Genomic DNA, 12,514 nt, shown 5'->3' with positions numbered 1-12,514 from the left:
AGTCTTCTCCATCCATCTCATTAAAGTTGCTCTATGATGTTACCTATGAAAGCTCATGCCACAATAAATGAGATGTTTTCTTTGTAATAGATGTTTATGCCATCAAGTTTTCATTTTGTAAACGGCTCAAAACCCCTTGCTTGCTTGAGTACTGGAGCTGATTTCTTGACCTATGTATGAGTGGGCTAAAGGAATGAATCATAGTCATTGTAGAGATAAGAATATAAGAAGAGTCCTGTTGGACAAGGCAAAAGATCCATCTAGAGGCTGTTCTCACTCTCAGCCAAACCCAGGCTAGGGCAGCCCAGCCTGGTATAGGCTGCTTGTGTGGAGCACCGGAGTCGAAGCCAATCCTGGAGTTTCTGCTCCACCTAACCTGCCTCTTTACCCTGGCCTTTAGCCATGCTGGGAGCAGCACAGATTGTGTGGGTGCACGAGCTACGTATCCCACATGGTTCACAATCATCTGGGGGGGGCATGCATCCCCCTTGCCCTCCCCACCTGCTGAAAATTGTTTTGTGCATAACCTTATAATCTTTTAAACTAGTTCATACAGTGGCCAAACAGATGCCTCTGAGTAGCTCTGGGAAATTATCTATATGAAGGAAGAATATGCAGAGTGATCTTAAACCAAGACAAAACTTTAAATTCATACCAGGTGCCCATTTGATGTATTCCAGCTCATGTATACACCTGAGATTCCTATCACCTACTTCAGTCATCTTTCTTGTCCATTTCTTTGTCACTTTTGCAATGTTCCTTGCTCAACCATCCATCAAACATACAAAACTTATTAGTGTGAGATGTCAGCTGTTGGGGTGTGGTGTTGATTAGACCAGACTGGATGAACTTGATTTCAAATGCTGATTTAGCTGTTAATTCTCGTTTAGGATCACAAGCGTGTGGGAGAGTGAGGGATGTCACAGTACTGTCAGTAAACCAAGGTAGCTAAATGGCACAAGGACTCAGAGAATGAGAGAAGAAAATGAATGCCTTGCTACAGATGAGCAGATCTTAGTTGCCCTCCATATTGACTAAAAAGATGCTTAAAAATGTTACTCCCAGGTAAACTAATCATGACTGTTTCTTCAAAGGGGGATAAAATAAATGCACTGAATTTCAAGAAATAGTTTTGGGGTTTTTAAAAGATTTCTTAGGAGGTAGGGGTATAGAGACATAGCTCAATGGTAATGTACTGCCTTGTATGCAGAGGTTTCCATGTCCAATCCCTGCATCTTCAAGTAGGGCTGGGAAAGATTGCCTGACTGAGATGGACCGGTGATCTGATTCAACCAAAGGCATGTTCATATGTATGATCTCCCTAAAGCAGTGCATTTTGCCTCCTCATTGTCCACTTTAATTCTTTATTATATGTGTTGCTGTTGAAACCCAGTAAGAAACTTTGGTGGTTGACATGTCCTACAAATCAATGAAGCAAATGGATTATAAACCGTGGCTTTCAATGAACCATTTGCTTGGTCACTGGTGGTGAGAACTGCCTATAGCTGACCAGGAAATCTCTGGCCAGGAAATCTCTGACCAGGAAATCTCCCTCTGCTTACACTGTCTTTTCCACCATGCTTCGTCCTGACCATTCTTCCTGGTTCTCTGTGTTCTAGTATGACACTGTCTAGACATTCTGTCTGATAATGTATTCATTTGCATGTGGTATTAAAACTAGGTATCCAGAAGATGTTCTATAAATATGTCCTTTTACTTTTTTTAGTGGAGTGACTTTTGTTGCTGAGAATTTGCAGATTTTCACACCTCACTCTGCTCTTTTTAAAGGATAAAGGGGATGCTTTTCAGAAACCAACTTACTTGCTTTGTGTTCCTTATCCTTGGGACCAAAATGGTAATAGTGCTCCACATAAATTTTCTGACCTCTGTGAGTGCATTCACAGTGCCTTTTAAAGTGCTCTAAATTGTAGAGTACTTTAAAACAATTTAAAGTGCTTTAAGGGAGTGTTCACAAAGAAAAGGGGGGGGGGCTGCTTCTAAGAAATGACCATAAAGGCAGAACTGGTTATGCTGTAGGCAGCATGGCACTAGACATTCAATGCAGCACAGCATCAGCTGCTGCTAACATTTGCAGTGGAACAAACAGCTTGTTGATGTTGTTATTATCCTCTTATTCCCTTGACACATTTTACTTTGAATATTGGTCAAACGTTACAGACATGAAATTCTCAAAATATGCTGATGTGGTGGGGTATTGTTTTTATCCATCAAGAACATTGCCGAAACTTTCTAATAATGCAATTTTTAATAGTATTGTTCCCCTTTTTTTCTTGGTAGTGTATTGAAAATGGTGTCTGACATTCTGTGCAGTGAAACCTTGGAGTTAGCAAGCCACAAGGGCTGCTGTGCATGTAAAAGGCAGCTGTTGTTGCAGGTTATTGCAAATCTCCTTAAAACAGTACAGGCACCTACTACCATGACTTCCACTGTTTCCAATAGATATAGTGCTGCAGAAGTTTTAAGGAGTTTTGACTTGCTGAAGCTAAGATTTCACTGTGCAGAATGTCGGCCAGTAGTTAAAATAGTGACACTTATTCTCCAAGCATACTGAGGAATTTTGTTTTCTAGTTTGTTTTTTGTTCTGAGAGACATTCAAGAAACTTCCTGGTAATATGTCATGCCTGAAGTACTTGTGCTCCCTGTATTTGGAAAAATATAAGCAGCAATATCCATTTCCCTTCAGTTATTTGAAATAACTGTAATAATAGTAGGTATCACTCCAGTAGCCAACATAACAATTGAACTATTTTTATGCTCCTATGTCTCCATCTTCTTTGCAGTTCTATTTTTGGATTCTATTTTCTTTTCATATTATGTGTAAGAGGCCCAGCTATGATAGATAGGCCTTGGGTCTGATCCAGTAGAGCTGTTCTTATCATCTTAATGTATTATTATAATTGTAGATACTAATATGAATTTGAATGGATATATATATAGATAGATTGATAGATATAGATATAGCTATAGATATAGAAAGATATAGATATAGACATAGACATAGATATATATTTGTATTAACATTACTTATTTTGGCCAGACTCCAAATGTCCATTTTACGTGTGCCTGGAAGCTTCAGCAGGTCCAGAAGGGATTCCTGCCCCACTTTTTCAGATCCTCAGTTTTTTTCACAAACTGCTTTTTAGTTTATTTATTCAAAGTATTTATTTATTCAGTATTTAGTTTATCACAAACTGCTTTTGCAACTCTTCTTCATTTTGAAAGTGATGACGTAGGAGGGGGTTGCTCTTTAAGAAACACAAGGCAAAATCCCCCTTAGGCAAATGGAACGAGTTGCACGGTTCTTTGGATCCTGACCACTATCATTAGTTATCATTTCTATAGCCTTTTCGGTATTCAGAGTGCCTTAGCATTCATGTCTCATTCATCTCTAAATAAATTGATACCCTTCCTGCTTGTGGTCCTGCAACACTGGGCAAGTTGAAACCACTGAGCACATCCTCCTCATTCACTGCCTCTTTTATAGAGACATCCTTACTTACAAGGTTACAAGGCTGCCCAGGTGAGTTCTACATATCATTACTACTCTCTGACTGCAGCCCCCTCATAACACATAATATTGGCAAGTTCTGTGCGGCAGTGTCCCGAAATTTGCTGGGACCTGATCACCGATAAGAGTTAATCAGGCCTGACATGGCTCAAGCCTGTACCGATGCCTCTAATTACCTGCTCCCCAGTCCTACAGTTCCTATCTTAATTTTAACTTTAAAAATTTAATCCAAATCTTAACTAATCTTATCGTTTTCTATTGAACTTCGCCTATAGCAATACTATTACTTGTATGTTATCACCTTCAAACTGTCTTCACAAACATAGGCTGTTTCTAACAATATTGCTGTTAATCTCTTCGCTTCTATGCTTTTACCTCACACTTCAAATTTTTAACCAATTTTGTAGCCTTTCATAGTTCTTAATTTGATAGCAGTATGATTTCAGTATTATCTTCTGATTCTATATTCACTGTCTTCAGAGCCCTCAGAGGTAGTGACTGTTTTTAAACTATTTTTGTATAGTTTTAATCTTCTGCTTTTGATAACAGTTTTTATATTTGCCTTATGCTGGTCAAAGACCATAATAAAGATATTGTTTGATTGATTAAATAAATTGTTAGATATTTCAAGAATCAACCTTTTCCTGTAAAAATGCTTTGTGCCTAATTGAGCTAAATCATCCACACATTAAATCTGGCTTCTGTATGCATTCTCCTACCTCTTCAAGGAACCATGTGTGCAAATAACTAACATGCTGCCCATGTATCCAACATCAAAACAATCCTATCTAGTAACTAGTCAGATTGCACCTGTCAGATTGTTTGGGGAGAACTTAATGGAAGAGCACATGTTTTGGATGCAGAAGATCCCAGGTAGGTTGAAGTCCTTGGCATCTCCAGGTAGGATTGAGAAAGACTACTGTGTGAAACCCTGGAGAGCGGCTGCCACTCATCTCAGACGTTAATGAGCTATAGGGATCAATGGTCTGACTTGGGATAAGGCATTTTCCTGTGTTCATTGTTGCAGCCAGAGGGCAGCATCCATACAATTAGTCATGACTAAGTCCCACTGAAATTAATCATTTCATTGAAATGAAATCATGACTACTTTGTCTCATTGATTTCAACAGTGCTTAGTTACAACTAATGAGTCTGGATGTTACCCATTGTTTTGAATTGTATTGTTATGTGCTCCCCACTTCTCCAAGTGGTGAGAACTTATTCTAGGCATTTGGCTTCTTTTGGAGAAGAGATCAGTGGAGACTTACGGTGCCTGTGTTAAAGTTGGTTCATTTATACAACTCGAGCATCAGATGGAGGCAAGCAGTGTGTATGCCTCCAGATCACATAAGATCCCCAGAGGGAGACCCTTACATCGCAAAAGTGCCTTCAGTTAGCTCCCAGTTCAGTATTTCCATTACTCATCCAGTTTCTCATTCAATCTGTTTGCTCCAGATGCTGCAAACTGTAATTTCTTTTTATTCATATACCAACCTCTCATCTGAGCTGAGGGACTTCCCAGTTTTGATGGCTTTCCAAATTCCAGATAAATCTCTGGATAATTCCCATTAAGAAAGCACCAGTGGACCATGTAGCACCAGTGGACCATTCTCTCAGCCTCTTGAATGATTAACAAGAAATCTCCCTTACAATCTTCACCTCTTTTCATTGTTTCTCTGCAGCATGCCACAGCTAAGCTGAGGTGACCCTTGGGATTTTGAATCTTCTCTACTATAGAAATGACTGCCAAACTGCAAATTTCTCAGCAGAACATCAGATCCACAACTGGAAGAGAGAAAGAAAAGTCTTTGGGGCCCCATGTGGCAGTGTTGCCTCTCCCCTCCCCGCCCCCGCATCCCTCCTCTCTCCATGGTACTGCTGCTGATTCTCCCATTGCCCTGTCACTGAGACTGGTAAGTAAAGGGTAAAGTACTGAAAGCGAGGTTGGCATAGAGAGGCTATAGAAATTTGAGCTCTCTGAGTTCAGAGAACAATCTTTAGGCTTGGGACTCCCCAAGCCCAGGGCAGTCAGGTAGGCTTCTGAACTCAAGGAACTCTTCTCTGAACCTGAGCTCAAAGAATGTTGTCAATATGCCTACAAAACAAAATACTAAAACTTAAAACAACAACAACATATTAGAATGTTAAAAGGGTGTACAAGCAAAATGTTATAAGTCAGATGCCTAGGAACTTCCCTCAAACACCTGGGCCACTAAGCATAGTTTCGTAATAAATTCCGTTATCTGTGTAGAAGGGTACGTGCTCGAGAAAACCTACGATAATATTAAAATTGAGTTTAGTTACTATGGTGTATGTTTGATAACAACAATTTCAAAGTGTCACAAATGAAGCTTTAATGGAACCCTGTTAATAGTGCTCCAAGCAGATAGAATTCAAAAAAAAACACCAAACATGGATAAATAGTACAGCAAGGAAAACTAGGAAAAATGATAATCACAATTTCATATCTGTTTTAATGGTGCTCCCTGGACTTAGATGAAGATGACATGGATTGACAAGCCTGTTTATAGACTGAGAAATGCTGCTTTCTTTGCCCTTTGCTTTCTTTGCCCTTAATAGACTTCCAGATGGCTGTTTGTGCTTCAATATGGCCAAAATCAGCTGTGTTGGTTTTCACATCTGCTCTCATTACAGACAAACTTTAGACAATTTAGCAGTTAAAATATCAGGCTAGCTGTCTCTTGACACTCTAAAGCTCCCTTTGGAAATAATATATCTCATATTCAGCACCAGAGACTATTCTTCTTGTATCTTCCTCGCCTCCCAAAATACAAACATATCCATATATTCAAGTTCACTGCTATGCTGTTTCAAACACTAAAGAGAAGAGCAAGATATAAGAGGCTAAAATTAGGTTATGAGAAATTGTAAAGAGTATACATTAAGAACAATTGTCTCTTCATAAAGCAGAATGTAAAAGAGAGAGAGAGAGAAGTTTTCATTAACCAGGCAACTCAGATCCAAGCAACACAATGAGGAGAATAATTCCCCTCATGTGTCTAACTGAACTGGTTGCTATCTTATTACTCAGAGCTGTCTCCAGCCTGCAGCAGATTCTCAGCCGGCTGTTGCCTCCAGGCACTCTTGGGACAGAACAAACTAAAGAAAAAGTTTTCTCTTCTTCTGTAGGTGGCTGTGAGTGTACTTCCCCACCCAGTCCTCTATACTGGTCCTTCTGTTTTTATTTTCCCAGGAGTTTCCCCTTATTAGGAAAGGCCTGCCCTCCCAGCAGTTGCTCTAAGTGAGGCCTAGTCCTCCCTCAAATCCTTCCATCACTACAGTATATTACAAGTTGTTCTAGTAAGAACTAGTCAGCCTACTTTCCTTCCACTATCTCTATATCTAGACTAAATTTGGTGCAAATCAAGGTCCACAAGTTAGATCTCTTGCACCTCAAATGTTCATGTGTCCACCATCTTGGATCGGGGTGGATGTCAACATTACAAATTGCACCACTGAGGTGTCCCTATGTGTCACTCACTACAGCTGTTCCAAATTTGATTCAAATCGGTTAGATTGCCCTCAAGTTAGTGCACTTGCATCTCAAAAGTTTATGCATCTGCCATCTTGGATCAAGGTGGGTGATATCACAAAATACACCATTGAGGCATCCCTATGTGTCCATTCAGCTGTAGCAAATTTGGTTCAAATCTGTTAGACTGTCTACAAGTTAGTACACTTGTGCCTCAAAAGTTTACGTGTCTACCATCTTGAATTGGGGTGGATGCTATCACAATCTTTGCTGTTGAGGTGTCCCTATGTGTACCTAGAGCTGTAGCAAATCTGATTCAAATCGATTAAGCAGTTCACAAGTTAGCCCACTTGCACCTCCAGTTTATACGTCCACCATCTTGGTGGATGTGTGGGATGCCATCATCATAAACTATGCCATTGAGGTGTCCCTGTGTGTCACTCACTACAGCTGTACCCAATTCAGTTAAAATAGGTTAGGCAGTCCACAAATTAGCCCGCTTGTGCCTCAGATGTTCACACAGCCGCCACCTTGAATTGGAGTGGATGACATCATCAGACACCACGCCATTTTTGCATCCATATGTGTCTCTACAGCTGTAGAAAATTTGCTTCAAATTGGTTAGGCAGTTCACAAGTTAGTGCACTTACACCTCAAAAGTTTACACGTCTGCCAACTTGGATTGGGGTGTATGACGTAATCAAAAACTACGCTGTTGAGGTGTCCCTACAACTGTACCCAATTTGGTTCACATTGGTCCAAGTGTTGCGAAGTTGATGGGGAGGCACATGGATGGATGGACACACAGGCACACGGACACACACACAGAATGCCAGGTGATCTTATGAGCCTACTGTAAAGTAGGCTAAAAATATATCTAGGTTGGTGAAATGGATGTAGCATTGAATTTACTAGGAAGACCCAAGTTCACATCCCTATAATCACAAAAATCACTGGGTGACCAGTCATAATCTCTCAGCCTAACCCACCTCACTGACAACAAGTGAGAGGAGCAAGTGGGTCAAGCTGCCCCAGGACCCCACAAGGCTGATGACCCCCAGCATACTATTAATATTGTTATCTGACAACATGGCGTGTGGGAGGATGAGGGCCCTATGTTTTGCACCAGACCACAGCTTACGTCTCTGAGGTCCTGTTCACAGGGATGTTGTGTGGATAAGACCTGGTGTTCTGCCCTGAGCTCCCTGGAGGAAAGGTGGAGGGAAATGTAGTATTTAACTTTAACAGCACCAAAAAGCTTCTTCCAAATGGTAGCTATGGTTAAGGGCCAAAATATATTATTATGCTGAAGATCCATTATTGGAACTCATAATGTAGTTTTTAGCCTAAAAATCCCTAAAAACTTCCTAATTTTTAAGGAAAAAATTAGTAATTTTTCCAGTAGGCTTATGAGCTCACCTGGCCATTCCATGTCTGTCTGTGTGTGTCCATTCTGCACTGTCAGTTTTGCAATGCCTGAACCAATATGAATCAAATTGGGTACAATTATAGGGACACATAGGGACACCTTAATGGCATGGTTTGTGATGATGTCATCCACCCTGATTCAAGATGCTGGACGCATAAATGTTTGAGGTGCAATTGGGCTAACGTGGACCATCTAACCGATTTGAACCAAATTGTACAGTTGCAGGGATTGTGAAAGGAAAGTAGGCAGATTAGTTCTTGTTAGAACTTGTAAAAGAAGCCATGGAGGGCAATTTATATCAGTATTATGGCGGGGGGAAGAAGAAGATATGACCATGTCTCCCCATGTCATGGCCCCAATCCAAATCACCCCCAAGCTGCTATTAATCTCAGAAGAGAAAACATGAACATTTTGTGCCTATATGATTTCTCCTCTGCAGCTGTCAGGCTTGAGCCATGGGCAGCCAGCTAACCAGCAAGTAACCATATCAAGAACAAAGGAAACCCTGATACTGAGGAAAATCCTGCCTCAAACAGGAAACTTATTAGATCATTCCTGCTGCAGAGGGGAGCCCATGGTTGATCCCGCAGGTCAGGGCTTACCCAGGGCCTAAGGGCTTGAAACTCTGCTGCAGTGCAGCAAGCAACATGCAGAGCCTTGGGCCAGGTAGAACATGACAGTGGCTAGAAATAGATTGGGGGAGGGGATATTAATGGTCAGAATCCAAATCACGCTCCTGTGACTACTTTTACTAGAAGAAAATTGCACTGAAGTTTCCTATCATGGAGCCCCAATATAACATGTAATTTGGTTCTAAGAGCCTGGATAAGATTTTCACATATATGCTGATGGGATCTGAGCTGTCGGTGATTGAACAGCAGAGGGATCTTGGGGTTGTGGTGGACACCTCGTTGAAAGTGTTTACTCAATGTGCAGCAGCTGTGAAAAAGGCCAATTCCATGCTAGCGATCATTAGGAAGGGGATTGAAAATAGAACTGGTAATATTGTAATGTGCCCTTTTACGGCCACATCTGGAGTACTGCATACAATTCTGGTCATCACATCTAAAGAAGGACATTGTAGAAATGGAAAAGATACAGAAGAGGTAATCAAGATGCTCAGTGGCCTAGAGCACCTTCCTTGTGAGGCAAAGCTACAACCAATGTTCCCTCTAATTTCCACTACCGGTGAATGGGAAGAGTTCTGTTGTGTATCAAGTCATGTGTGCACATCACACTAGCACACACAGATGCATACACTGAAAGAATGTAGCATATAGTGTGCCGTGCAAACACTTTTAGCCTCCCCCCACGCAACATTCTGTGCCAGGAGGAACCGCCACTACCGCCTCCCGTCCTCTTCCCCCTCTGCCATTTCAGCATAGAGACAAAATGCAGTCAATAATTTGCTTTGAAAGCAGAGATGGATATATGGAGAGTTGGAGCAATGTGAATACCGTGATGTCAGTACCAGGACAAGGGCTTGTGAGGGGGGTGGGGAATAAAAGAAAACAAACACACAGAAGACTGCTGTGGGTGCCCAATTTTATTCCTCAGGAGGCTGTCTCTGCTGTGGAGGCAACTCTTCCTGTTGTCACCTCCCGTCCTCCTCGTCCTGCTGTTCCCGCCTCCCGTCCTACTCCCTCCATCCCCCTCTGCTGCTGCCTACTGTCCTCCTCTGGCTGCCGCACCCTACCTGCCTCCCTCTGCCCCCCGCCACCAGCCAGAACTGGAAAAGGAGAAGACCTGGCTGGGGGGGTGGGGAGGAGAAGGTATGCGGTGGCACGCAGCAGCAACCCGGCTGGCGAGAGGGAGGAATGGGGCAATGCTTCCCAGCTGGGGAGAAGGTTTGGGTGGTGGCAACAATGAAACTGCTGCATGGGAGCCTGGGGGAAGGTGCGTGCGTGCGTGCACGTGCGCACCTTAGAGGGAACAGCGGCTAAAACACCTGGGGCGTTTTAGTTTAGAAAAAAGACAGTGGGGAGACATGATAGAGGTCTATAAAATCATGGATGGCGTGGAGAAAGTGGATAGAGATAGGTTTTTTTCTCCCCTTCACATAACACTAGAACCAGGGGTCATGCCATGAAATTGATTGCCATGAAATTTAGGACTAACAAACGGAAGTGCTTTTTCACACAACACATAATCAACTTGTGGAATTCTCTGCCACAAGATGTGTTGACAGCCAACAACCTGGATGGCTTTAAGAGGGGTTTGGATAACTTCATGGAGGAGAGGTCTATCAATGGCTACTAGTTGGAGGACTATAGGCCACCTCTAGCCTCCGAGGCAGGCTGCCTCTGAATACCAGTTGCAGGGGAGTAACAGCACGAGAGAAAGCATGCCCTCAACTGCCTGTAGGCTTCCAGCAGCATCTGGTGGGCCACTGTGAAACAGAATGCTGAACTAGATGGGTCTTGGGCCTGATCCAGCAGGGCTGTTCTTATGTTCTTATTGAATGAAAAAAATGATGAAGCAACCTTTTGAATGCATTGCTCAATAATAATTTAAGCACAATTGGACTGCCTAAATCCAATGGAAGCTACTTATATATGAAGAAGAATCTTGTAAATTGGGTTGGCACATTTTTCCTTCAGAAAGACACTGTGCCATTAATTGCTGCGACTCAGACAGAAATCCAGCAGCTATAACTCTTTCTGGCATGAAGATATTATGACTGAGGAAGCTCAGTTGACTGAATTTCTGCCTGAACTGCATCTGTTCGAAACACTGAGTCTCTCTGAACTACTGTGTAAGCTTCAAAACATTGCAAGTTGTCATGACTCATTCCTCCAAAAAACAACAACCCCGTTTTATCAACTCTAAGTATCTACATATTATAATCAATTGTAATTTGTATGGCAAATAAGGTGTCACTGAATTGAATTGACCATAAAAGATTTTGAAACAACTAGTCAGAAGATGAGTACATAGGTCTACAAATCAGTTTAAACTGGAGTATTTTGTACCATTGAATTCAATGTGTAAATTTAATGAAACTGAATCTTAAATCCACTTGAAACTGCATTCAACTAATGTACTCTTAAAAGGGTCTGAATTAAACTGGGCTGACACAAACATGTACAAGGTCACAAGGAGCATTTGGTTCAGTCCAAAATGCTCCCTTCTGTGCTAGAATCCTAGACTAACATTTTAGCTAGTAGATTATGTTTTTCTCTGTCATGAGTAAAGCTTTAACAGAAATCTCAATAGATACCGGAATGAACAGCAGAGGACCATTACTTTATTACATTAAATTAATTGGTTGTGAAGCAGTGCTTCTCTTTCTCATGCACCAATGGCACAGCTTTTCAACTGCTTTTGTAAACACTGGAATAAATGAGTAACTAGATGCTGCTATGTTGCAAGGTACTGGTAAGTGGCTCTGCTTGATTTAACTTTCAATGTAGCTAACAACAGGAATCACTTGACAGTTCACCTGAAGGTTGGAATACCAGCAGTACCTTGGGACTATGGGCTCACTATGGGGAAAATGACTTATATAATAGATGATGCCAGCAAACTAACTAATATGATATTTATTTTCTCTTCAGATTATGAGAAAATTAGAATGTTACTTTAAAATATTGAATTTAGGATTTGCAGTGAGAGATAGATTGGATTATGCTATTGTACGTGCTATTATGGCTGCTGGGGAATTCCACATGTACTGCCTCCTGCTGCCCACTGCTCCTGAAGGTGCTTTCCACTGATACTTTTCCAAAATTTGCTATGATGCTATTGCATTTTGAATTCACAACTACCATTCTCTGGCTGACATCCCTGCTAATGAAGCACACATGCAGTGCACTGCATTCTACTCTAAATCAGCTCGCGCACTTGGATGAGAAAGGGATGTTCACCAATCTCCCCTTCCCTTTTAAGTGCTCTTTGCCACCTGAAAATATGTTCCCAAGGCCTACACAAACCTCAGGGACATATTTTCAGGTGGTGCAGACTGCTTCAAAGGGAAGGTGAGCTTAGCGAAAATTGTCCTGCTTGTCTTGCTTTGGTCTGGAACACAGCATGCTGCACGCACACTTCATTTGTCTGGCCACTG

The 12,514-nt window shown here is 41.7% G+C and overlaps 1 long non-coding RNA gene across 1 annotated transcript in view; it reads left to right on the top strand.

The window, feature by feature from the left end:
* LOC128346182 (uncharacterized) overlaps nucleotides 1–12,514 on the top strand; it is a 72,878-nt gene that overhangs the window by 7,120 nt on the left and 53,244 nt on the right. Inside the window, exon 2 of the long non-coding RNA XR_008316824.1 lies at nucleotides 5,212–5,442. This is a non-coding gene — a long non-coding RNA (uncharacterized LOC128346182). The remainder of the gene's footprint in view (nucleotides 1–5,211; nucleotides 5,443–12,514) is intronic.

This window comes from Hemicordylus capensis, chromosome 2 (genome assembly GCF_027244095.1).
Source record: "Hemicordylus capensis ecotype Gifberg chromosome 2, rHemCap1.1.pri, whole genome shotgun sequence".
Lineage (NCBI taxonomy): Eukaryota > Metazoa > Chordata > Lepidosauria > Squamata > Cordylidae > Hemicordylus > Hemicordylus capensis.
This window is presented reverse-complemented; position numbering and strand designations above follow the sequence as displayed.